The sequence below is a fragment of the Hevea brasiliensis genome, chromosome 1, assembly GCF_030052815.1.
Source record: "Hevea brasiliensis isolate MT/VB/25A 57/8 chromosome 1, ASM3005281v1, whole genome shotgun sequence".
Lineage (NCBI taxonomy): Eukaryota > Viridiplantae > Streptophyta > Magnoliopsida > Malpighiales > Euphorbiaceae > Hevea > Hevea brasiliensis.
The window spans coordinates 115618982-115643708 of NC_079493.1; the positions used below are offsets into that span (position 1 = coordinate 115618982).

The 24727-nt window shown below is 30.7% G+C and overlaps 1 pseudogene; it reads left to right on the forward strand.

Annotated features, from left to right (window-relative positions):
* The first annotated feature begins 5090 nt into the window (after positions 1-5090).
* LOC110652502 (nudix hydrolase 3-like) lies at positions 5091-24231 on the forward strand (annotated as a pseudogene).
* The last annotated feature ends 496 nt before the right edge of the window (positions 24232-24727 follow it).

Genomic DNA, 24727 nt, shown 5'->3' on the forward strand with positions numbered 1-24727 from the left:
GGAATGCAGGTAGTTGCCGTTGGAAATTAAATATTTGCAAGACTGTCAACCCAAACCCATCCCCTCCAACAATTATGTCACTAACTTTCTTCTCCTTATGATCTTAATTGTAGGGAAAATGAAAAGAATTTGAGCAGGGGAAATGAAAGGAAAGCAAAAGAAAAGAAAAGAAATTTAATATTTTTTTTATAATGTTTATATAGATTATTAAAATATGAAAAAAAAAATTGAGTACGGAAAATAATGTTTGTATTTTTACACAAGCAATTTTCATAAAAAAAAAAAAACACCAATTTTCCTTCATTCCTTTTTAAATGGAGAGAAATATTTTGGATTAAATGCAAACAGTTAGAAAATGCATTTTCTCTTCCTTTCTTTCCCTATCTCATGTTTTCTCTCTTCAATTTAATATTTTTTTTTGGTCAAATTTTAATTTAAATTTCTCTCTCTCAATTTCTCTTAATCCAAATAAAGGGTAAATAATTAAATGCATTGCTATCCATACTCTTATCCAAATTTGGCAGGCATAATTATTTTAAATGACTAACTCATGCCTATATGTACCCACTTCTATATATATATATATATATATATATATATAATTGCAATATTGCAATATTTTTTTCAGTAGGGGAATTGGAGAGTGGCAACTTGAACACGTGTTTATCATATATAAGTGATACACCTTCAACCATTAGACCAAACTATGCTAGGCTATAGGCTATTGAATTGAATTGCAATAGTTGCTTTCTAGTTAGTTTACCTTTTAACTTTAAATTGATGTGTTTAATAAATATAGTTTTTTAAATAAAATTTTCAAAATTCGGTGATCAATTATTTAAAATTCTAATTATAATATTAAAATTTAAATTTTTAACTATATTTCTTTTTAATTATTAATCATTGACTCGTCAGTCGTTGCCTGCAATTGCTAAATTATGTAAATCTTGTAAGTGTAAAAATAAAAAGTTTATACTTTAATTGTCATATTTTGTAAATAGAAGCTATGCATAAATAACTCATCGAATTTAAGAGTTTAAATTTTGGTAGCTCACTTTTCATTTAAAAAGGTATAGCGTTTTTTTCAGAAAATAGAAGATGGAGCTATCATTAAATGGAGATAAAATATAAATTTGAAGTACAAAAGTTCATACTACTATAATTCTACATAAAATAATTTAAAATACATAATTTATACAAAATATAATAATAATTTTCTTGATTTGAAGGACCTAATTATGTTGACAGAGAATTTGATTTGGCCATTTGACAGGAAGCACGCTCGATTAGATGATAATCTACCACTGTTTAACTCCATGGTTTTTTTACGAGTTCAATATGAAAACTATCAAATTTTGATATCCTCATGAGCAGAAAATTTGTACTTCTTATTATTATACTCCTATTCATATAATAAAGCAAAATAACTAATAACTCTATGATAAAAATGAAAAATAGATCCTCGCAATGGAAGAAATAATTAATATTCGCAAAAGAGGAGATACTAAATCCTCCCAAAGGAGGTGACAAAACTTATATTTATCAATAAGAATATACTAAGAACAAATATAGATACATTTTAAAAGGATACAAATCTAGAAATTATTGAGAAAAACACAGAAAAAAAAGGGGAGAAGTAACCAACGGTGAAAATATTCACCGGTGGCTACCTCAAAAAGCTCAAAGAGGAAGAAAGAGAGAAAGAAAGGAGAGATGTACTCTCAGTATATGGCAGACATTAATTGAGGGAACTAACTCCGTAAACTTGTAAGGTAGCTTATGTTTTGATACTTTAGAGTTTCTAAAACAAAACTAATTGCCAACATATATATATATATAAAAGATTACTTTTTAAAATGATCAAGAGAAGAGGTTTTAATTTTTTTTTTGAAGTAAAAGAGAAAATTCATTAAATGAAATGTTTAGTACATGGGTGAAATCTAGACAGAGTAGGGCTAAATACAACATAAATCAACTTAAACCCAAGCCGAAAGCTTAACCTAAACCCATGGCTAACAATCTAAGGATCCTATAGCCCAAGCCCATAAGTAAAACACTAGCAAGGGCATGAACAACCAAGTAGAGACACTGCAAGAAAGGGGAAGTGCTGCCTCCATCTCCAAAAGTCAGTCAATGAGGTAAAATGCCAAGGAATGCAAGAAGGCCATGTTAAGCTAAAGTCAGATGAAGAGTTCAAAACCATGGGGGTGTGCAGGGGAACAAGACAAAGTATGATAGAGCTTTAGGCTCTCTCAATCTCATATAACCTTAAAGGACTGGTGAAAACCAACTGATGGTGGTGGTGATTTGTCCTGAGAGTACCACCTTTAGAGAGAAACTTCACCTTCGCTTGCAAAAGCATAACACGAACTGACAATAGGAAGAATAGAACCATAACAAAAGTAATCATACGGTGCCCTAAACATAGATCTCATAAAACCCCACATGCAATCACAAATATGTGAAATATCAAACAAAAAAGTATCTTCAGCCAAACCCAGAAAATGTGTGGGCTAAACCCACATTTCCATGCGGGAGAAGGACCTTCCCCTGCTCGGAAGGGGTAGGGGAGGCCTCGAACAGGCAAGAGCAGTTACTCAAGAGCTAAAAGACAAAGCTTTTACTAAGAGAAAATTTCTCTCTCTCTAAAAGAGAGGGAGAGAACCCTGAAGAGTTTTTAATTTAAAAGAAAAAACAAAGACTTAACCATTTGTTTATATAAATAGAAGATGAGTCTAAAAATTTACCTTTATAGGGTTAAGGAAACCCTTATTTATAGGATACAAAAATATTTAAAAAACCTAATATTAAATGTGATATTAGATAGAGTTATGAAGAAAATAAATAGATTCATTAAAAATTTAAATAGACATATATAATAAATATGAATTTATAATATTTATTTATTTAAAAAAGTAAGAAAAAGAAAGAGATTGAAACAAAAGAAATAATAAAAATTGTTCTACATTTAATGTTTCCTTGCCAAAAGGGGAGGATTCATAGAAAGACCCCTGAAATCTTGAAATACTTTAGTTTTTATTAATAAATATATGTTTTTTATTTGATACCCATATTGAAATATATTTAGTGCCCCTGCTAAAATGTTTTTTTTTTTTATATAGGGAAGATTAAATTTTATTGAAAATGAAAGAGAAGATACAGACCTACAAAGAGGAATATTCATGTAAATTTTAATGTATAAGACTGTCAAAAATTCTACTCAATATAATACTTTAAAAAGTTTATGGTTATTTAATTATTTCTTTAAAATTTGACTCAAATACATTAAAGACACTTAATTAATTGTACTTAATTATAATGTAAGAGATAAAGTTAACAAAATTAAATTCTTTTTTTTTATGCTATATGAACATATTACTTATATTTTATTAATATGTAATTTATAATCTTTGTGTGTAATATATAAATAAACATGAAACTTAGGTATATAATTATTCCTTTTATCTATTTTTCATGAGACAATAATAAATTAATTTTATATGATTAAATTTAATATTTATCTCAAAACAAGGTTTAATAATTGATTTTGAATTCTTATATAATGATACTTTATTAGAAGTGGTATTAATTATTTTTATGAGTAAATATTTTATAAATAAAAGGTATAATTTTAGCACTCAATGATTAAAATTTTGGTTTCACCTGTGATTCGATGAGAAATTCTCGTGACAGAGAGGAGGGAGAAATTAAGTTCCAAAATGAGTTAAATGAGAGTTAAGGAAAGATGGAGCAAAGGGAGGTAGGTTGGTGGAAATTGTTTGATACTTTCTTTCTCTCTCTCTAGGTTTAGAGGGAGAAATTTCCTCTCAATTTGTTTCTCACTTTTTTTTCATCCCTCGGAGTCGCTGATTTCCCCTCCTCTGTTGGCTTCCTCTGCTCGAAAGGGCAGGGCAAGATTTTGTTCTCCACAGTCTGATTGATGGTAAGCCCTCCCCCAACTAGCTTTGGTGTATATGGTTTTGTCGTGTGTTATCTCTATAGGTCAGGTGTAAATTGTGAGGGCAGATATGAGACCTGAGTTGTGTTTTTTGGTTGTATTGAGCAAATTCAGCTGTCAAATGGTGGTTGCTATCTCCTTGGAGGGTCTTTGGCATAGGCGATTGTGGGTACCTTGGGGTCTTTAAGCCTGTCTTCCATGATGGCTGTCAACCCTCCCAGCTATAAGAGATTGGGATATTGAGAGCTCTACCCATCATCCCCTCCCTAGAGATCACTGTTGAAGGCTGTGCTTAGCGGCTTCTTGAGGCCCAGTAGCTAGCTGGTTTTGAAGATCTAGATTGTAATCTGGAAGTTTGTGGGCTTATGTAGCTGTGCAAGCTTTTCTCTTCTTTCCCAGTTTGTTGAACCAGTTCTATCACCTTGAAAGATCGTCGATGATGCAAGGATTCTGGTATTCGGTTTTGTTTTCCAAGGTGTTTGTTTTCTGGGTTTAGGGAATATTGTAATGGGCTGGTATTTTGGGTTTCAAAGCGATCTATTTTCTGCACATTAAATACTAATATTTGTCCATTAGCCCTTGTAATGTAAAAGCTGCGATTCAAAATAATAATAATAATAAGGGAGGTGGGTTGGTGTTTGGTTGAGAGCGGAAGAGAGAGAAATGATTTTTTGTTTTTTTTTTTGGAAAGGCAAAATAGAAATTGTGATAAATTCTCTAATCAGATATTTTTATCAAATGTTAAAGTTATGAATGGAAGGATTTAATAATTAATGACATTCAATTATATGAAAAATTAAATTATAAATATTTATAAATAATTAAATTATAAAGAGTAAAGTCGTAGTCGTCAAATTTCAAAATTGATTCCTTTACTTGTAACAGGAAATACAAATTTTTCTAGGGTTTTGTTTATTTAGTGATAAATATTTTTTAAAAAAATAATTTATACTTTTTAATGTTCTATCATATAAAAAATAAGCCAATAAAAAATATTATTTTAATAAAATAAAAAAAAATTAAAAAAAGTTTCGACTAAAATTAAAATGCGTAAAGGTTTTTTTTTTTTCTTCTTTTTTTAAGTCATGTAACCTTTTATATGAGGATTTAGATAAGATCTAATAATGCAAACATGGGCATTGAAGCTGATTTGGGCGTCCATGTTTTTGAGGATGCTCCGGCGCTGGTTCGGGATCTTCCACAATCAGATTTAAAAGGCATTGCTCGGCCAAGAATTACTCATTTAGCTCGGTGAGCTTGTTCCTTTTGTTGTCTCCCCTCCTTTAAATATATATAAAAATTAATAATAAATTCAATCAAATTTACAATTAACTATAATAAATAAAATAATTAAGTATAATTATGGTAAAATATATTACTTTATTAATTTTTATAAATATAATTTTTACATTTAAATATTTTTAACCTGATTAAATATTATTTTTTTATATTAAAAATAAAAACAAAATAGAACACAAAAAAGCAAGATAATATGTATAATCTACTAACAATATATATAGGCCTATAATTTTAATAATTGTTTTATTGTAATGTGATTATTTTGTGTAATTGACAATGAGAAAAAAAAATAGGTGTGATTATTTTGTGATTACTTTATTATTATGTAATTTTTGAATTATTTATTATATTAAAATATATTTTAATCAATAAAAATAATTTTTAGAATAAAATTTCAATTCAAAATAAATATAAAATATATTTTATGTTATAATATATTTTGAATAATAAATAAAAAATATTTAAATATAAAATTTAAATAAATTAACTATTTTATTATAAATTTCATGGACAATATTATAATTTATCTTCAACTTTCCCAAATTTAATTTAATCATTTAGTTATAATCGTAAATACTAACTAAAATTCGACCATAATATATACAATTTAAAATTTTAACTATAGTCTAAATAACTTATAAAATTTTGAATTTTTGTCCAATAAACCTAATATATATCATCTACCGAAAGGATGGCGATGATGATGAATGACTTGACAAAGAATGCAGGCAGTTGCAGTCGCAGTTGCAAATTCAATATCTGCAAGGCTGTCAACCCATTCAATATGCTAAATTTTTCTTGAATTCTTAATTATTAATAAAAATTTTGTCTATAATAAATTAACATTATATGATTAAATTTAATATTTATCTTAAAATAAAGTTTAATAGTTGAATTTAAATTCTGTTACAGTATGCTTTATTGAAAGTGGTATTAATTATTTTTATGAGTAAATATTTTATAAATAAAAGGTATAATTATTGCACTCATTGACTAAATAAAAGGGATAAATAAGAGGTGGGTAAGAATGAGAGAAATGATTTTTTTTTTTTATGAAGGCAAAATAGAAATTGTGATAAATTTTCTCTTATTAGATATTTTTATCAAATGTTAAGGATATGAATGGAAGGATTTTATAATTAATGACATTAAATTATATGAATCAATTAATATGTTTTTTAAAAAATACAATTTAGTGAATCATCTTTATCTAGATTAAGTTTATTATAAATTATTCTTTTATTTGAATTTAAATTCATGTAAATATAAAGTTAAAATTTAGAACGTAACCTGCTAAGAATGTGTTTTTTTTCTTTCTAGGAATTACAAGTCTAGTTTAATATGATTTCGTTAATCATCTTCACTTAGATTAATTTTATTCTAAATTATAGTTCTATTTTAATTTAAATTCTATTAATTTAAAGTTAATTAGGGCACGTTAGCTGCTTAGAATGTGGTGATTTTAGGAGCCAATGAACCAGAAAATACTGACATATTTTGGAAACTTATGGTTGATGCTTCTGTTATTAACTAAATCCAAATTAAATAGTTTTAGATTTAATAATTAAATTTAAATTAAAAAAAGATTTATTTAATTATATATTAATTTAATTGAATTCATATTTTCATTAATAATCAATTTATATTATTTTCTTATTATTTTTGTTAAATTAAAGTGAATCAATCTTCTCAATGAAATTGTTTTGAGTCTTGGCATTTAAAGTCTGTCAATTTAACACTTATTCTATTTGGAATAAGGGCTTTGACTGGCCTTCTGGGTCAATAGTAGATAATTGAATAGAGTGACATACTGTTGGGCGGTAGTGGATTTGAGGGCACAACGGTCAAGATGAGACCCTGAAGCAAATTTGACAGATATTATTAATCTTCTAATAGCTACTTTCACTGGATCTAATGCAAACGAGATCTCTCAATAAACTATGAAAGAATAAACATATTCTGCCCAAACCTTTAAAAGAAAATAATAACCTACACGAAAGCTTTAAGTAACAAGTTTTTTTATATCATAATAATTAAATTAGAAAGCTACAACCAAAAACTTTTCCTTATAAAATAATTTTTTTAATAAAAAATACATTTTAATGTGCAATTTTAAAAAAATATTTTTCTAATTTGCAATTTTTAATAAGAAAAAAAATATATTTTTCTAATAACGTGGCCATAATATATGTAATTAGATTAGGGAGATAAAAATTTATTTCTTTTCTTAATATTAAAGATTTGACTAGATTAAGAAGCTATTCTTTCGAGATTTCATATCGATTGTAGACGGCGTGTATAGGATATAAAATTTAATATATCTTAATAAAATTGTCATGATTTTATTAAAGGGTTCGTATATTTTCTGTTTTGTGTTAGTCTTTCGAGATAATGTGTGTATAAAATATAAAATTTAGCGTGTTTTAATAAAATTGCTATTGTTTTGTCAAAAGATGTATACCTTCCTTATGCCATATATATTCTTAACCAATTAAAAAAAATTAAATTAAGAAGTAAAAAATAGCATTACATGAAAGGAAAAAAAATCTCGTTAATATTTAATTTATAATCCTGTTAAATATTAATGAAATTTTAATATTATTTAATATATTAAAAAGTAATAATTTTATAATATAATATATTATGTTCTCATTTTAATATAATAAATTACGTATTGAAACAATATTAAGTGCACTATGATTGTGGTTTTTATTTTATTTTACATATTTCTTGATCTCTTATAGTTTATTAAATAAGAAATATATTATTAATAATGCCTATAATCAAATAAAAAAATTAAACAAAGTTTAAAGAGTAATAAAATATATTAGAACTAAATTAAAATGAACTCTTTTAAATAAAATATATTAATAAAATCAGAAAAAAAAAAAACTTAACTTAAAAGGGTTAAATTAACGGAAGAAAAGAGGATAAGAAAAATGGACTTCATCCCAAACTTGTAAAGTATCATAGCTTATAGAAGCTCTAGCTGACTTGTGAGCAGCCTTAATAGCTCCCTAAGGCTTAATTAAACTGAACTTTTTATGCTAAATTAAACTAAAATTAGTAATGCTTATAAAATTATAAATATCAAATAAAACTAAAACATTTAACTTTTTTTAAGGCTATGAACTATATAAAAAAAATCAATTAAAGATAAATATTAATTTCAAGAATTAAATAAAATACAATTTAAAAGATATTTGTTTAATTTTGATAAAAACTTAATACTAATAAAATGACAACTAAAACTAAATTACAATAAATTTATTCATCTATATATTTATATTATTATTTTACAATTATGATTTCCTAAATATTGTTACTATAGAGCTAACATTTTATATTAATTAATTTGATTGATATTTACGTTATTATAATTATTAATATTTTTTTATTGTTATTTTTTTAAATATTTATATTAGTTTTAGATGAATTGAAGAAACATATAGAAGAGAGTATCTCTTGGTGTATGATGTGTTGCAGACGATATAGTTATGATAAATGAGACGCGAGAAGAAGTCAATAAAAAGTTAAAACTTTAGAGAAGTACTCTAAAGTCAAAGGGTTTTAAGTTAAGTAGAACGAAGATAGAATACATGCATTGTAAGTTCAGTGAAAGCCGAACTGGTGATAGGGAAGGAGTTATTTTGGATGGAGTGGTACTGCCCCAAAGTAATCATTTTAAATATTTCGGCTCAATATTTCAAGTAGATGGGGGATGTGAGGAGTATGTTAGTCATAGAATTAAAACTGGATGGTTGAAGTGGATAAGGGCCACGAGAGTTTTATGTTATCGCAAAATTCTCAATAAGTTGAAAGAAAAATTTTACCGTACAGTCATACGATTGGCCATGTTATATGGTAGTGAGTGCTGGGCACTGAATGAGTCTTATGTGTCTAAGATAAAAGTTGTGGAGATGTGAATGTTAAGGTGGATGAGTGATCGTAGATTAGATAAAGTCCATAATGAGAGTATTAGAGAAAATGTAGGAGTAGTGTCAATTGAGGCTAAGTTGAGAGAAGGGAGATTGAGGTGGTTTGGTCATGTGAAGTGTACACATACGGAGGCTCCAGTTAGACAAGTAGAGCACATTAGGTTAGAAGATAAAAAGAAAAAAAGTAGTAAATCTAAACTGACTTGGATGAGAGTAGTATAACATGTTCTAGAAACATTACACATTTTCAAGAATTTAATCCAAAATCTTTTAGAATGAAGCAAGAGAATTCATATAACCGACCCCAAATTCTTGGGATAAAGGTTGAGTTGAGTTGAGTTAAGTTATTTTTTTTTTAATATTAAAGGTATAAATTTTTTTAATTGAATTGAAAAATTAAATTAATAAAAATTAAAATTAAAAATAAAATCGATATTATAAAAATTGAATCTTATCAATTCAAACTTATTTTATTATTTTAATACAATTTTATGTTTCATCCATAATTGAATCAACAACTATATCAGATCGTACCAAATAATGGAAGGAAAAAAATTGATTTTATATTTTTTTAATATATAATTATATGTTCATATATTTGCAGACGTGGACCAAAGTGGACACAAGTCTTAAAGCCAAAAGAAGCAGAAGCAACAGCCTAGAACAAGGGAGCAAATGACAGAGACCGAAGAGCGCCTCCACGTTCTCACTAAAACGGGTAAAAAAACTGGCATTTCCAAGCCCAGGCAAGTTCTAATTTACCCTCTTACTAAACGACGTAGTTTTGCTCTATTATTGCTCTGTGGGCTTTACATATTGCCACATATTTTTACTCGAATGAATTGAGCGTTTCCGAATCGTCTTTCTTCTACTTTTTCGAATCGATCATACGGTATCTGTGAATCCTATTCTGTTTGGCCGACGAGAAAAGCAAAGAAAAGAAAATAAAAGAAAGGAAGTTGTGATTTTTGTGGTTGTCTTTGACGAAGTCGGCGATAGTCATTATGCTTGTTTAAGTATGGCACCATTACTATTACAAGAGTAATGGAAGTGCAGGGTAGACTAACTATTACTGGCAATGTAGGGGAGAGGCTCATCGAGATGGAGATTATAACCGAGCTGTTCACGTTTTGATTTTTGCTGAGAGTACGCAAGAGCTGCTTCTCCAACGCCGAGCTGACTCTAAGGATTCATGGCCAGGGCTTTGGGATATCTCTAGTGCTGGTCATATTTCTGCTGGTGATTCCTCACTTGTATCTGCCAGGTGATCCAATTTTGGCGATTGTAATTGGAGAAAATATATTTTTTCCTATTTTTGGTGTTGAATTTAACTGTTTGTTTGTAATTATTTATGCTTGTTGATGAAACTTGTGTTGCATGCGTTCAGGAGGGAGCTTCATGAAGAGCTGGGAATTGTCCTTCCCAAGGATGCGTTTGAGTTGATATTCGTTTTTCTTCAACAGTGGTTAGTAAATCAAATCCTGTTCTTCTTTCTTCAGTGGCATATGTTTCCTAAGTAATGGTTTTTATTAATTGTTTTTTGTGAAAAATGACTGTGATCCTTTATTTTCAGGTTTTCATATATTTTCCCCTTCATTTTCACTGTCTGAGTGGCATAAACTTAGCTAGTCCTTTTCTATTATTGTTGCCCAGCATTTACGCCTTCTGTGTCTATCGATATCAGCCCATTGAAGCCCATCAATTTATTGTAAACCCTGGTGTTCTACTAGTAGATTTTAGTTGGAAAAAATAAAGATTGAATGGATTAGTAAAATTTGTAGAGGCCTTAAAGTTCCCTGATATTGATTTCTTGGAACATTTTTTTTCGTTTATACAAGGTAATCTTGTTTGAAATTGAGAAAAGTAGGAAACTAGGGAGTCTTGGGTTTTTCATAGTCTGAACTCTGAAACATTTGTTCTTGGAAAATTTTTCCTTTTCTAATCCTTATCCAAGTTCAAATTCTAGGTCTTGTCTTACAATCAATGCCAGAAATCTCACTTTGACTATGTTTGCTGCTAAAGGGCTGGCTATTAGCACCACAGTCTGGTTCAAGAGCATACATTTGACAAAAATAATATAAAATTTTTCATCCTTTCTTTTTGTTACTTGATTTTCTTTTGTTAATTGCATAAAATTGATCTAAAATGAGGCAGAGTTTAAAGTCTATGATTATGGGTCTTATCTCTAGTTCTTACATAATTGGATTTTGAAATCATCAATGTCAAATATTTGTCTAGCAAATATTTGGGATTTGATTGCAGTTTCTTTATTTATCCCTAATGCCATCAATCATTGAACGATGGTCAATTCTATTAGCTGGGACAACTAATTGCAATATTGCATGCCTATTATTATTAAGATTCCTTGTAAAGGTTGTTTGGTTAATTATATGCTTTATGACAATCCAATAATTCTTTTTAGTTTGTTAACCACTTTATTCAGTCCTTGTTTTTGGCCTTATATTAATTGCATTTAATTTCACATTTGAATGCAGCATCATAAATGATGGCAAATATATCAATAATGAATATAGTGATGTATACCTCGTGACAACTCTAGATCCAATTCCTCTAGAGGCGTTTACTCTTCAGGTGAGTATGTTAATGATTATAATCAATTGAAATATTAATCCATCTGAAAATATAAATTGAAGTTAGTTTTTATATTAGAAAAAAGCCATATTGATTATGCAAAAAATTTGTTGCGACTATATATGGTATGTCTCCTGCGTAATAGTCCAAGTTTTAGTTCAAATGGTTTAACATGATATCAGGAACTTTAAGAACTGATGTTATCCTTTAATGCGAGCTCATGAACAGTTTTCTGCTGAGCCCCAGTTTATGACAAATTGCTTCTGCATTACTTGGCACCAAATTCAGTAGCTTGAAAGTTTTCTTTTTTCATCCATTCTCAAAGGTCTGACCTATGTAAATTGGTCTTTATATCTGAATTTTTTAGAACAATCTGTGTCATGTGCTAAATATATTTGCTACTGATTAAATGGAAAATTTATGCTTTGACGTGCATATCTGTTCAACTATTCTTTGCCTGATTTTTCAAATTTGTAATAAATAATAATATGAATGCTTCTAGCTTTTATAGTGCAAGAATTTGAATGTCTGTTGATACGTTTATTCTATGTTAGGAAACAGAAGTATCTGCAGTCAAATATATTTCCTATGGGGATTATAGAAGCTCACTTGCTGAAGAACATCCTGATTATGTCCCCTATGATGTAACTGGAGAATACGGTCAACTCTTTGACATAATTAAGGAGCGGTATGTTATACAATAACTGCTTGAATAACACTTGTAAATAATCCAAGGAACATGACAGGTATAGGAACCTCTGAAGGTACTAAAGAAACAAGAACAACAACACTTAATTCATTTGCTAATATATTACCAAAAAGTGATCAAATATATTCACATCTTTTATCAACTGAGTAAATCACCTTACACCTACCATTTGAAATTGACTTTGTTTTCCCTCAACTCTTTTTAGAACTAAGTGGATCGTGGAACAAATTTATTTTTGATTGATTGGTATATCTAGTTACATCCTCACCATGTATAGCATGCGAAAACATTCATGAGAGACAAAATCATCTCACTACACCTTTGTGCTTGCAGAAAGATAATTTACCGGTGAAAATCTTTATGTCTCTTTTGTGTGTCACCTTTTTGTGAAAATTATGGCATTTTCTTAGGTCTTCATGGCAAAAATCTTTCCTTATGTGCATAAAAAGACACTGTTGGAAATTTTTTATGCTAATATTCAACAAAGGTAAATATTGGGTGATTATTAACATCTTAAAAACATGGAGTTCTTAGTTTTCTGATAATTCTTTTCTGCTCATGCCACATATTCCATCTAATTTGGCAAAGGTATAAAGAGAACAATGTAGCACGCAGCTTGGCTCTACAAAGGCAGCTCATTCGTTATGCTTCAGTTTCTCTCAATGCAGAGGTTGTCAATTTTCTCTTCTGGTACTTTAATTGCTGCAATATCTATTTGATTTTTCTACCTTCTAGCTTTCAATGTCCATCAAATTTGGAATATCATTCTCTTACTGTGATATATTTCCCATCCACTAATTATTCAACCTATTATATCGTGATTTGAATGTCATCATCTTTGGCAACTTATAGGAGTAGCAATAGGGCAGGGTGGGTTTTGCAATTCCCATCCCAATCTCACAAGGTATTTGGGCTGGGGTGCGGCAGGTACAAATATTACCATTTCAAATTTTAATTTATTATAATTAAAAAACATGTTTTATATATTATCATAAAATATTATAACTTTATATTAAATTTTAAATATTATTAGCCTGTAGTTAAGAAAGTTTAATAAAATTGAGCAATAAATAGTGTCTTTAAAGAAAAATAATATTATATATATAACTCAAATTTATTATATAAAAATATTATTTTTTTTGTGGGTTTTTTTTTTTGGAGGGGGGGGGGAGAGGGATGCTCAATCCTGTCCCTGCCTGTTTCTATTGGTGGGGCAGCGATTCCCTTTTGGGTACAGAGCATGAAAGGATCCCTTGTCAGAACAGATATGACTTTGTTTTCTCTAGTTCAGTTGAGTTGACTATGTTCAGTGTTACCATGTTTGCCAGTGTACCTGCTTTTTTGAAAGAAGTGGTGGCAAATTGAGTGATTGATGTGTAAAAGGAAAATTAGCATCTGCAATCAACAGTTAAACATGCTGATAATATCTCATTCCTTGAAAACCATTGAATACTAGAGCAAGCAAAATGATTAAAAAGCATCAACTGCTTGTTTTCATTTAACAAAGGCAAATATTGGTTATGAAACATTGCGCTATTAAATTGCTATTTGGAGAAATTATTAGAGGAAGAAAAATGAATCAGTCAGTATAAGATATTGCCCTTATTTCTCAGCTCCTAAAAGCATCATATATATGTGTGTGTGTGTGTGTGTGTGTGTGTGTGTGTGTGTGTGTATAACATTTTAATTCTGTGTATATGATCGATCTAAGCATTTCTTATGTTGAAGTTGTAACTAGTCAGAAGATTTGTGGAGGTTTTTTGGACTGAAGTTGAATATTTTGTTGATTAATACTATTTCAATCCTTTATTATTCCAAAAACCATAATGCTACTGAACTGTAATCATTGCTATTCTTGTAGTTTCTTTCATGCTACTGATATTATTTTTCTAAATGCTATTTTTGTTGGTATTGTAGGTTTCTTTCTAATGCATTTTTTCCCCTTTTTCTGGATACTTTATATAAGTACACGTAAATTAAATTTCATTCCTTTCTCTTATCCTATTGCAGTTGACTGGCCTATCAGATGGAGACACGAAGGCATTGGGTTTACTTGTTAACGCTGCAAGAGTTGTGGATGAAATTTTTTACCTGCAGGTTATTTTCTATGCAAATTTATTTGTTGGTACACATATACACAGTAGTAGGCTAAAAAACATATGAATCTTTATAAGTTGCTTGTGTGTCTGTGACCAGGTTTCTAATATATCTGTGTTTGATCCATGCCATGTGGTTGACTTGATATTACAAATATCTCCCCAAGTCCTCTGCATATATCCCTTAAGAAGACATATTATATTGTGATCAAAATAACTATCAAAGCCTTTCTTCGGCTCTAGCAAAGAAATGAATGTGTATTGAACAGAAAATTCTTTGACACCTGACTTGGCTATAGTATGGAAATGGAAACTTTTTTTTCTTTGGTGGTTTGGGGGGAAGAAGGGGTGGTTGGTGTTGGGAGAAAGTGTGATAGGGATAACATGTAGGACAAACAAAATGAGAAAGAAATCCTATATGCGAAATTACTTGGGTCCCTCATTAGCTCGATGAAAAGTTACCTTAGGCCTTAAAACCTTTAGTTGATTGCTTGATGCCATGGGAAGTGGTTACACAACCATTTTCAGAAGGGAACTGACCAGAAAGCCTTAGTCACTTGAGAATATAACAACCGCAATAAATGTTATGAAATGGAATATCGTCATCTAACTTGCAAAGTAATTTTGATTTGGATAGTCATGATAAAAGTTGAAGTAGTTAATGTCTACTTTCTATTGTCAAATTGTCTTATTAAGTATTTTCCTTGGAATCTTGTTGTCTAAGTGAGCAGATTGGTATCAATTACTCATAAAATATGAATTTTGCTGTTTTGAGTCCAACTTTACATTTTTTTTTCTCCCTTTCCAGGAATTTCAGTTACTTAGTTTATTGCAAAAAGTAATAAGGACGGTGAGCCTATTTCGTGCTGATATGGATCTACATTGACAATTGTACTAATCACTAGTGGTGCCTTTATCCATCCTTTATCAGGTTTGGTACAGCAATCCAGCTCTAAGGGATTGGTTGAAAGAGCATGCTGGTGCATCAAAATTGGATAAGCTCAAATGGATGTATTATTCAATTAATAAGAGCCCATGGTATGTCTTCTTTTAGCTGTGTGTGGTGACAGATTTCACATCTCATCTGTGAATTTCTATGAACAGCCAGTATAACTTTTGAAAGAAGTATCAGTCAGTTATAATTCATTCTCTATCAACAGGTCCTGCCTTGATGAAAATAAGCCATTTTTTACAACAGCAGATTCAGCTATAAAGTTGCTTCCTGAAGCCACAAAGCCTGTTAGCGGATGGAAGGGTCTGGAATATAAAGCAGCATTTCCCATGCTAAAACCACCTGGTGCAAATTTTTATCCTCCAGACATGGATAAAATGGTTAGTAAAGGAAGTTTATCATGCGCTTTGAAAAAGAATCTTTTAAATAAGATCCACCTCATATACAAGTGACCATGCCATTAGTTTTATGCAGCTGTCACTATTTATAATATCTTATATTCTTGTTTTCTCACCTAATATTGAGACCATTAAGTTTCTCTTTTGTCATAGGAATTTGAATTGTGAAAGGGCATTCTGACAGAGAATAAAAAAACATGATGCAACCGGATTTTTTACTGTTATCAAAAGGCATAGCGAATTTGATTTCGACACTTCTATACCAAATCATACAGTTGATGGTAGAGATCATTCAATTGGTGTTCATGATCTATTTAGCATTCCTTACTCTAAAGAGTATAATTCTCTGATCACAAGAGCTGCTGATCTATTGCATAAAGCTGGTGACTTGGCTAGCTCACCCAGGTATAATGTTTGCTAAACTTTTGTGTTTCATAGCTCATTTGTTACACATTGTGCTGGATTCTGTTCCACTCACAGATTTTGGCTATATCTTTCTTATGCTGAGTAGTTTAAAGAGGTTACTGCATGGCAAAGCTGCTGCATTCCTTTCAAATGACTATTATGACCAGTGTTTTTAAAGGCGTGGGAGGCGCCCAGGCGAGGCGAGAGGCGAGGCGAGGCGCCCCTCTGCCACCTCGACTGGGTCGCCCCTCTTGGCACCTCCAGAGTCGACGCCTCATGCCGGCGAGGCGAGAAACCAGGCGGGCGAGAGGCGTCGCCTCTTTAAAACAGAGCAGAATCCCTTTTTTTTTTTTTTTTTTCAAAGACAAAAATATAAAACTCTACACACTTACCTGTTGCCGACAGAGAAAAGGAAGATAGTGTCGCCTCCACCTCCAGAGCTGTGAATCCAGGTGTGTCTGTCTGTCTCTCTCTCTCTCTCTCTCTCTCCTCTGTTTCTGCTATCTTCTTCCTCCTCTGTCATCCTATCTTCCTCCCTCTCCTGCACTTTTCTTTGAAAAACTCAGCAGCACTGCAAATTTTTTTTTTTCCTTTCCTTCTCCTCCTTCTTCTTGGTTGGGTTCTTCAGTTCTTCCCACCCTGTTATGCTGTCGGTGTACAGCAGTCTGCCTCTCTTTTTTTTTCCTTTCCTTCTCCTTCTCTGTGCTTGGTTTTATTAATAAGTTAATTACTTGCTATTAATTTAATTATTTTACCTTTTATTTTTATTAATTAATTATTTAAATTTTATAGATATTGTTAAATTAATTATTTTACTTGTTAATTATTTAATTATTTAACATGGATATTGTTAAATTAATTATTTTACTTATTGATTGGTTGATTGTTTAATATGGGTATTGTTAATTTATGGTAATTAATTTACTTTTTACTTATTATTCTTGTTAATTTGATTAATTTTGCTTTTTATCTTGTTAATTAGACATTAATTCTCATTAGTTGTTTATTTTATATAGTAATTATTATTCTATTGTTAATGTGATTATTTCACTTTTTGTTCTTATTAATTTATTGTTTAATTAATATGAGTATTGTCAATTTGTTTGTAATTAATTTACTTTTTAATTGTTATTCTTGTTAATTTAATTAGTTTTACTTTTTTTTTTTTGTTAATTAGTTGTTCATTTTATATAGGAATTATTAATTTATTATTAATTAGATTATTTTACTTTTTGTTTTTGTTAATTAATTGTTTAATTTATATAGGCATTGTTGTAAGTACACACACACACACACACACACACACACACACACACACACACACATATATATATATATGTAATTTTGGCATTTAAGATTATAGCGCCTTGCTTCAAAAAGGCTCTCGCCTCGCCTCTTGCCTCTCGCCTAAGGCCATAAGGTGCTCTGTCGCCTTTCGCCTTTATAACACTGATTATGACTCAGATATAGCCTGGATGGAATTGGTCAGTACCCTTATTTACGTTCCTAAAGATGTTCATAGTTGTATGTAGCAGTTGGTTCAGTATATGAGCCCCCTTCTGTGGGAACTGGACATTACTCTTCGTCTTCCCAAAAGACAATTCTACAATTTTGGGGTCCCTCCTATGAAAAATGAATGCATTAAGCCATTGACACATGTTTTATTGCAATTTCTGGTGTGTGCAGCCACCTTTTCTCAAGCATAGTTGCATTCTCAACTGTACCTGTTATTGTGAAATTCCAAAAAACTCTGCGTATTGAAATGTCTAAAAGTTTAACTAGAAATGACTGGAAACAATGTGTAGTAGAGGACTAAAATGTATTCTTATCTGATAGACAAATATTGTAAATCAGAGTGCTCGTATTACCGTTGTTTGAAGCTGCAGTAAATGTGCTTCCTTCTCATTTTCAATTTTTATTGATTCTTTTATTTTATTTGTTCCCAAAATGATGTAAATTGAGGTTTTATAGGAGGATTTAATATCAGAACAGGTAATAGAAATTTGGGTCTTAAACAAAGCTAAATGGAGGAAAATGAAACTTGCAGCCAACTCCAGAAAGTTTGAGATTAATGCTTTGTTCAGCTGAGTTGAGTTTTATTATGTTTCTTGGGGTCCCTCATGTTTTTTAATTCTTTAATAACATTTGATTATCAAATAAGAGAGCATTACAATCCTCCACTAATTTGTATTATATTAGGCTTGCATCTTTATGGAGTTTTGTTATACTTGATTTGTTTAACCTTTAATGAAATAAATGAAAAATTAAAGAGTTTTTGCAAGAAAAATTTTAAATTAATAATAAGTAGGTTCAGAAAGATTTTTTTTTTCTTAATATTAAACCTTTTGGGTTCACCTTTATGTTGCCCCATCAGGTGCTTAAGATTTTAGCGTTCCCATTAAAGTTTGATGAGCATTTGATCTTTTTTTATGGTGCAGGACTCTAAGCTGGATGTAACTATAGGTCCATACGAGACATATGAAGATGCACTTTTTGGATACAAGGTAACATTTACATATAGCATATGGTTATTTTATTCTGCTTTGATGACTTCAGATATAGCAAAAACTGGGGACATTTATGAAATTGTGTATGTTGTGCGGAGTACCTGATAATTTTGATTTTCAATTGCTTCAAGTTTGTTATATTTATGACTTATTTATCCTGCATATTACTGTTCTAAGTTATAATGACAAACTCTTCAGACTCAACAATAAATATTGCAAGTAAACATATTTCTGCATGGGATATCAAATTTGAATCAGAAAATAATTTTTGGATAAAATGAATAGATTTACTGCTGTCTAGGGATTAATTAACTTAATGACAAGTTCAGTATTTTTATTTGAGTTGAAAAAAAAAAAATGAATGGTAGACCAAGAAAATGTGTTCCTTTCTTAAATATGGGATGGTAGACTGAAAAAAGTTGACAGCTTTTGAAGTTCTGCATGAAAAACTTGGCAGATGCAGAACTGCCCATGACCTTCTAATTTCATTTTATTATATCCTATTTATTTATTTGTCTATTTTGGTTTAATGACTGTCTGTGTCATCTCAACAATGGCAGTTGACATATGTGTATTGAAAATTGGGAAAAAAAAATATAAAAAGGTACCTTGAGGTTTTGCACCTTCATACTCAGGGGCTTGTGGTTCAATTTTTGACAAAATGGTCCTCTAAGCTTTACTTTGTTAGTACTTTAATGACAAATGTTCTAATGCCATTAGTTATGTTGATGTTGCAATACAATTCTATTTTTTTTTAAATATCTTGGGTCCCTCAAATAATATAAATATTTAAAAATAAAAAATTGAATTAATAATTTTAATAAAAATAATAAAAAAATATTTTATTGAGTGTACATTACTATGTCAGCATAATTAACGGTGTTAGAGCATTTGTCCTTCAAGTGCTAACAGATTACACTCAGGGTACCATTTTATCGAAAATTGAACCACAAGTCCATAAGTGTCAAGGAATGAGGTACTTTTTTGCACTTTTCCCTTGAAAATGTCTAAGTCTTGAGTATTGTGGTAAGATATAATTTTAAATTTAAATAACATCTCTGTTGTTCCCATATATGCTTATTAAAATATTTTCTAAAGTTTCTACTGTAACATGTTTGTTTTAGGGGGCTCAAATGTGCCAGATAGATCAGGAAAAATCTGCAAAAGAGTCCAGCTTCTGGCTAGTGGCTACCAGTCCTGGTTTCCTCAAGCCAAAGCGTGGGGCTCACATGTAAGTGAGGTTAATGTTGATCTCACATGGGCTCAAGTTGAAAGCCAGTGACAATAACCCAAGCTTGTATGTGCATGTGTTTATATTGAGATAATAAAAAAAAAAAATTAATATATTACAAGCTTTAGCCCTATTTTAAATTGTAATCAATCTCAAATTACTGAAATCTAGAGGAGATGGGCCAAAGTTCAGGCTTTAGCTTCATAAAAACCAAGATTTCCATTGCATTAATAACAAAATTATCCCTCCCACCCGTGGTTTTAAATATCAGCTGTTTAAATAGAGTCAAAAAAAATTAAAATATTTATAATACAAGCTTTAGCCCTACTTGAGATTGTAATAAATCTCAAATTACTGAAATCTGAAGGAGATGGGCCAAAGTTCAGGCTTTAGCTTCATGAAAAACAAGATTTACATTGCATTGTTAACAAAATTAACCCCTCCCACCCATGGTTTTAAATATCAGCTGTTTCAAACTGATTCAGCCGAGTCTGTTACACTGTTTCCAATTCCATTATTAAAACCATGTCTATTAAAAGTTTAAAAAATTTACGAAACCAGCAGCCACTTCAGTTCATTTCAGACTGATTCAGTCGATTCCGTTACAGTGTTTCCAATTCCGAAACTGATTCTGATTCCGTTATTTACGACCCCTGCTCCCACCCCTTCTCTGTTGCATGCAGATGCTTGTTTAGCTACATATTAGCATCCATGGACATTCCCACGTGTATGCATGCTTGCATATAAATGTATGCCTCCTTGTATTTCTTTGATGGTATGCAGATGTACAAATGCATGCCTGTGTGTTCAGTAGAAATCATTTTTTTTAGTGTTTTCCTGTCCTTAGTTGGCAGATATTGCTTATGAGCTGCATTATCTTTGTCTTAGGCTACATTTGAAACTTTCATTGGAGTCCGAGATGATGAAGCAACAGCTCAACTTAAACTCTTTGGCAATAATTTGCAGGTACTTGTTGCTGTTATCTACATCAAAATTTGTAGCACATTTTATTCTTCTTATTTTTTCTTCCTTCACTAGGAACGTTTCTAACTTATATGCCCTACACTCTGACAAAAGCTTGTATGTCCCATGTTCTGATGAAAGATTGTATGTTTAGGTTTTGGAACAAAATCTTCCAATGGACAATGCTTACAAATCAACAGATGTTAATGCTGCTCCTATTCGTGTCATCCAACTTATCTATAATGCAGGGGTGAGTTAGAGGAATTATATATTTGAACTTAAATCTATATTTGACAAGTTAGTTTTGGGTGGTGGGGGGTGCATCCGTGCATGTACATTGGAAAGGGTACTCTTTAGCCTCTTCTATAAATACCTCATTGTCTTACACCAATATTTCCAATTATCCACTGATTAAGTGCTTGCTGTTGATTCCTCATACCTACGATTCTGTTTTATGTAATCCTTCATCTGGTTAAGAAATTGAGGCTAATAGGTTTACATTTTACATCAGGATGTGAAGGGTCCTCAGACAGTTGCTTTCAATTTACTCAATGATGAGCGAATAGTTAAAGAACTTGGAACTTCAATGGTCATGCTTAAGAATGTTTCAGAGGCCAAGTATAATATATTTCCTTGAAGTTATTATTATTGTTATTATTATTATTTGTTTTGTTGCTTTTCAGATTTTTTTTTTCTATAGTATGAAATTTTTTAAATGTTGGACATGATTGTCCTAACCAGATTCAAGCATATTCTTCAACCTATAGCTGATGTGTGTATCGCTAAGGAACCAAAGGAACTTGTAGATTTTGAATCCTTCTTTACACACACCATCTGCCATGAATGCTGCCATGGTATTGGTCCTCGTACTATAACACTTCCAAATGGTCAAAATTCTATGGTGAGAAAGGTTAGTTGCGTAACTTCATGCTACCTTATCATTTCTGGATTTCATAGGGTTTTAGATGGTACATGTGCATAACATTTCTCTCCTTTCAGTGATAAAACTAAATTTCACACAACATATATTTTCATTCTAACTTGTCTTGGAAGCATAACTGCAATCACCACATTTCCGCTGAGTGGAACATAAAAATCAATGAAAATTTCATCATTTTCCATGGCTAGTGTATTAGTGGCATTTTTTTCCACTTAGTTACCTTTTTAATATTTCAGCATGAGAAGGCAAAAGAACAATACTTCCAACTTTAGATGGGCATAATTTTATTTTCAATTATTATCTGCATTAAGAATCAGAAGCCAACATGATCTCTAATTTTCTGTGTTTTTCTTTGTATGATTTGATACAGAGGTTGCAAGAACTCCGCTCAGCCTTGGAAGAAGCAAAAGCTGATATAGTTGGCCTTTGGGCACTCAAGTTTTTAATCAATAAGGTCAGTAACTTACTATACATGAAAATCATAGCATATATGGCCCAATAACATATCTACTAATTTAGTTTCAAAAAAATTAAAAAAAAAAAAGGAGAAAGAAAACCTTACCTACCAATTTGCATTCCTACCTCATCGATACTCAACTCACAGTCATCCTGGTAACACATTTGAGAGGTTGAATTAAGTAGTCTTTTAGGATGAGTAGCTACAAAATTATGATTAAAAAGTTAGGTTAACTCTAAGTAGTTCAATGCTATTCCAAGAGTTTAGGAGAGTTCTGAAAACCTGTTTTCCATGTGTTCTGCAAATGCATTGACATCTTCCCTGAAGACCCTGGAAATGCATCCTTCAATTTCCAACCAAGTTTGATTAAAATAATAATAATAATAATAATAGTACTAATATGACTTTAGAATACTTTTGCATTGTCTAATCATGTTAGAATTACGCTTGTCCTTCTAATCTAGGAAATAAGAAATTGTGAGGCTTTACTTAGTAATTTAGGACTCTATTCCTCTCTATCGATCTATCTATTCATACATGTGTGTTTAAGGATTGCAGGATTTACTTCCGAAAAGTTTGTTAAAGTCTATGTATGTTTCTTTTCTTGCGGGGTGCTTTCGTTCAATTTGATTTGGTTTGGAGGAAGCTCATGGGTAAGCTAACCATTCATCTTTCTTTAATCCTCTGGTGTCCATTTTGCTGATCATTTTATATCTACTGAATATTGTCAGAAAAGGACAAGCTGTGCAGTTCAACTGGTTATTTGAGAAAGAAGCCTTTATTTTGCACCCTGATGAGACGTTCTCTGTTGATTTTGCTAAGGTATAGTTGCTCCAACTTTCCCTGTAATGAATTTCTCTTCCTGAAATACCAAGGCCATAACCTCAGTTTCATTTGATAGGTTGAGGGGGTAGTTGAAAGCCTGAGCAGGGAAATACTAACTATACAGGCAAAAGGTGACAAAGAAGCTGCAAGTTTGCTACTTCAGAAATACTGTAAAATGACGGAACCATTAAAACTTGCATTGTACAAATTAGAGAGCATTCAGGCATGAGCTTTGAAGTTCCCTTACTCCCAATGCATATATGTGAATGCATATATGTGCATCCAGTGATAACTGTATTGCCAGTAAATAATGCCATCTATTAGCATATTTCTATACTCTATAGAAATACGAATATATTCCCCTTTTTATATAGAGATGTATGGGATTGAATTGTACTTTTATTGCTCAGCTATATAATGTCCTAATCCCACATTATGCTGAGTGTATATGGGCTAATATTGCTCTAATCAGAAAGTTTAATCCAGCAAATTTTTTACCGAAAGAATAAAATTTTGCAAAGACACAGAAGGAGAGGAAGAAGATGATAAAAACAATTGCAATTACATGTTACCACATTTCAAGATTCCTGTTTGTAATATTTGATTATAACTTATTATTTCATCTTGTTTATACTTTGGTTTCCTTCATTGTTTTGTCTTTTCCTGTATTTTTCAGGTGCCTGTGGATATCGCTCCCACATTTACCTTTGCCAAGGACATTATGGAGTGAAGGCAGTGTGTTGGTTTCAGGCTCACATCTGACTTTTGTCTTGCAAATTTAGATAAAATAAATGACAGTAATTGGAACTTCAGCCAATTCTGATTTTAAATAAATGTCAATAATGGGATATTGCAGCAGCATCTTCAGTGCTTGTAGAAATAAATCCAGAATTGTTGGTTTCTATTCTCTAAATTTGAGTAATGTCATTTATTTTCCCCAATAAATTTGCAAATTACTCAATCTTGTCAACTTTCTTAGATTAAGTAATCAAGAAATCCATGAGCTCTTATGTTTCTCTTGCATAAAATTTTACTGTTGCTGTTACTTTCTCTTAGATTAAGTTTAGCCCTTCACTTGTATCCTTAAGAAAACGAAATTCTACTTAGCTTCGCTCCTGATCTCCTCAGTCTTGTCAGAGGCCGTTCGGATTGAGGGCTGGTCAGAGTCTGGTGGGTGCTTTTCCCATGCCCACTTAAAATGACGTATATAATGCTTTTTTTTTTTTTTTCTAACAATTGACTAAAAATGTAAAATGCCTGCTTTCTTATTCATTTTAATTTCAAAACTATTCTATGAGCTTATATATATTTAGTTTAAAAAGAAAGATTTCTATTAATTTTCCAGTTCAATTCATTCAAAAGAGTGTCAATTACAAGTCACTTTTTTTTTTTTTTGAAATAACAATTTATTTTTTAACTTACTAATATGTTGTTATGTAATATATATTGAAAAATTA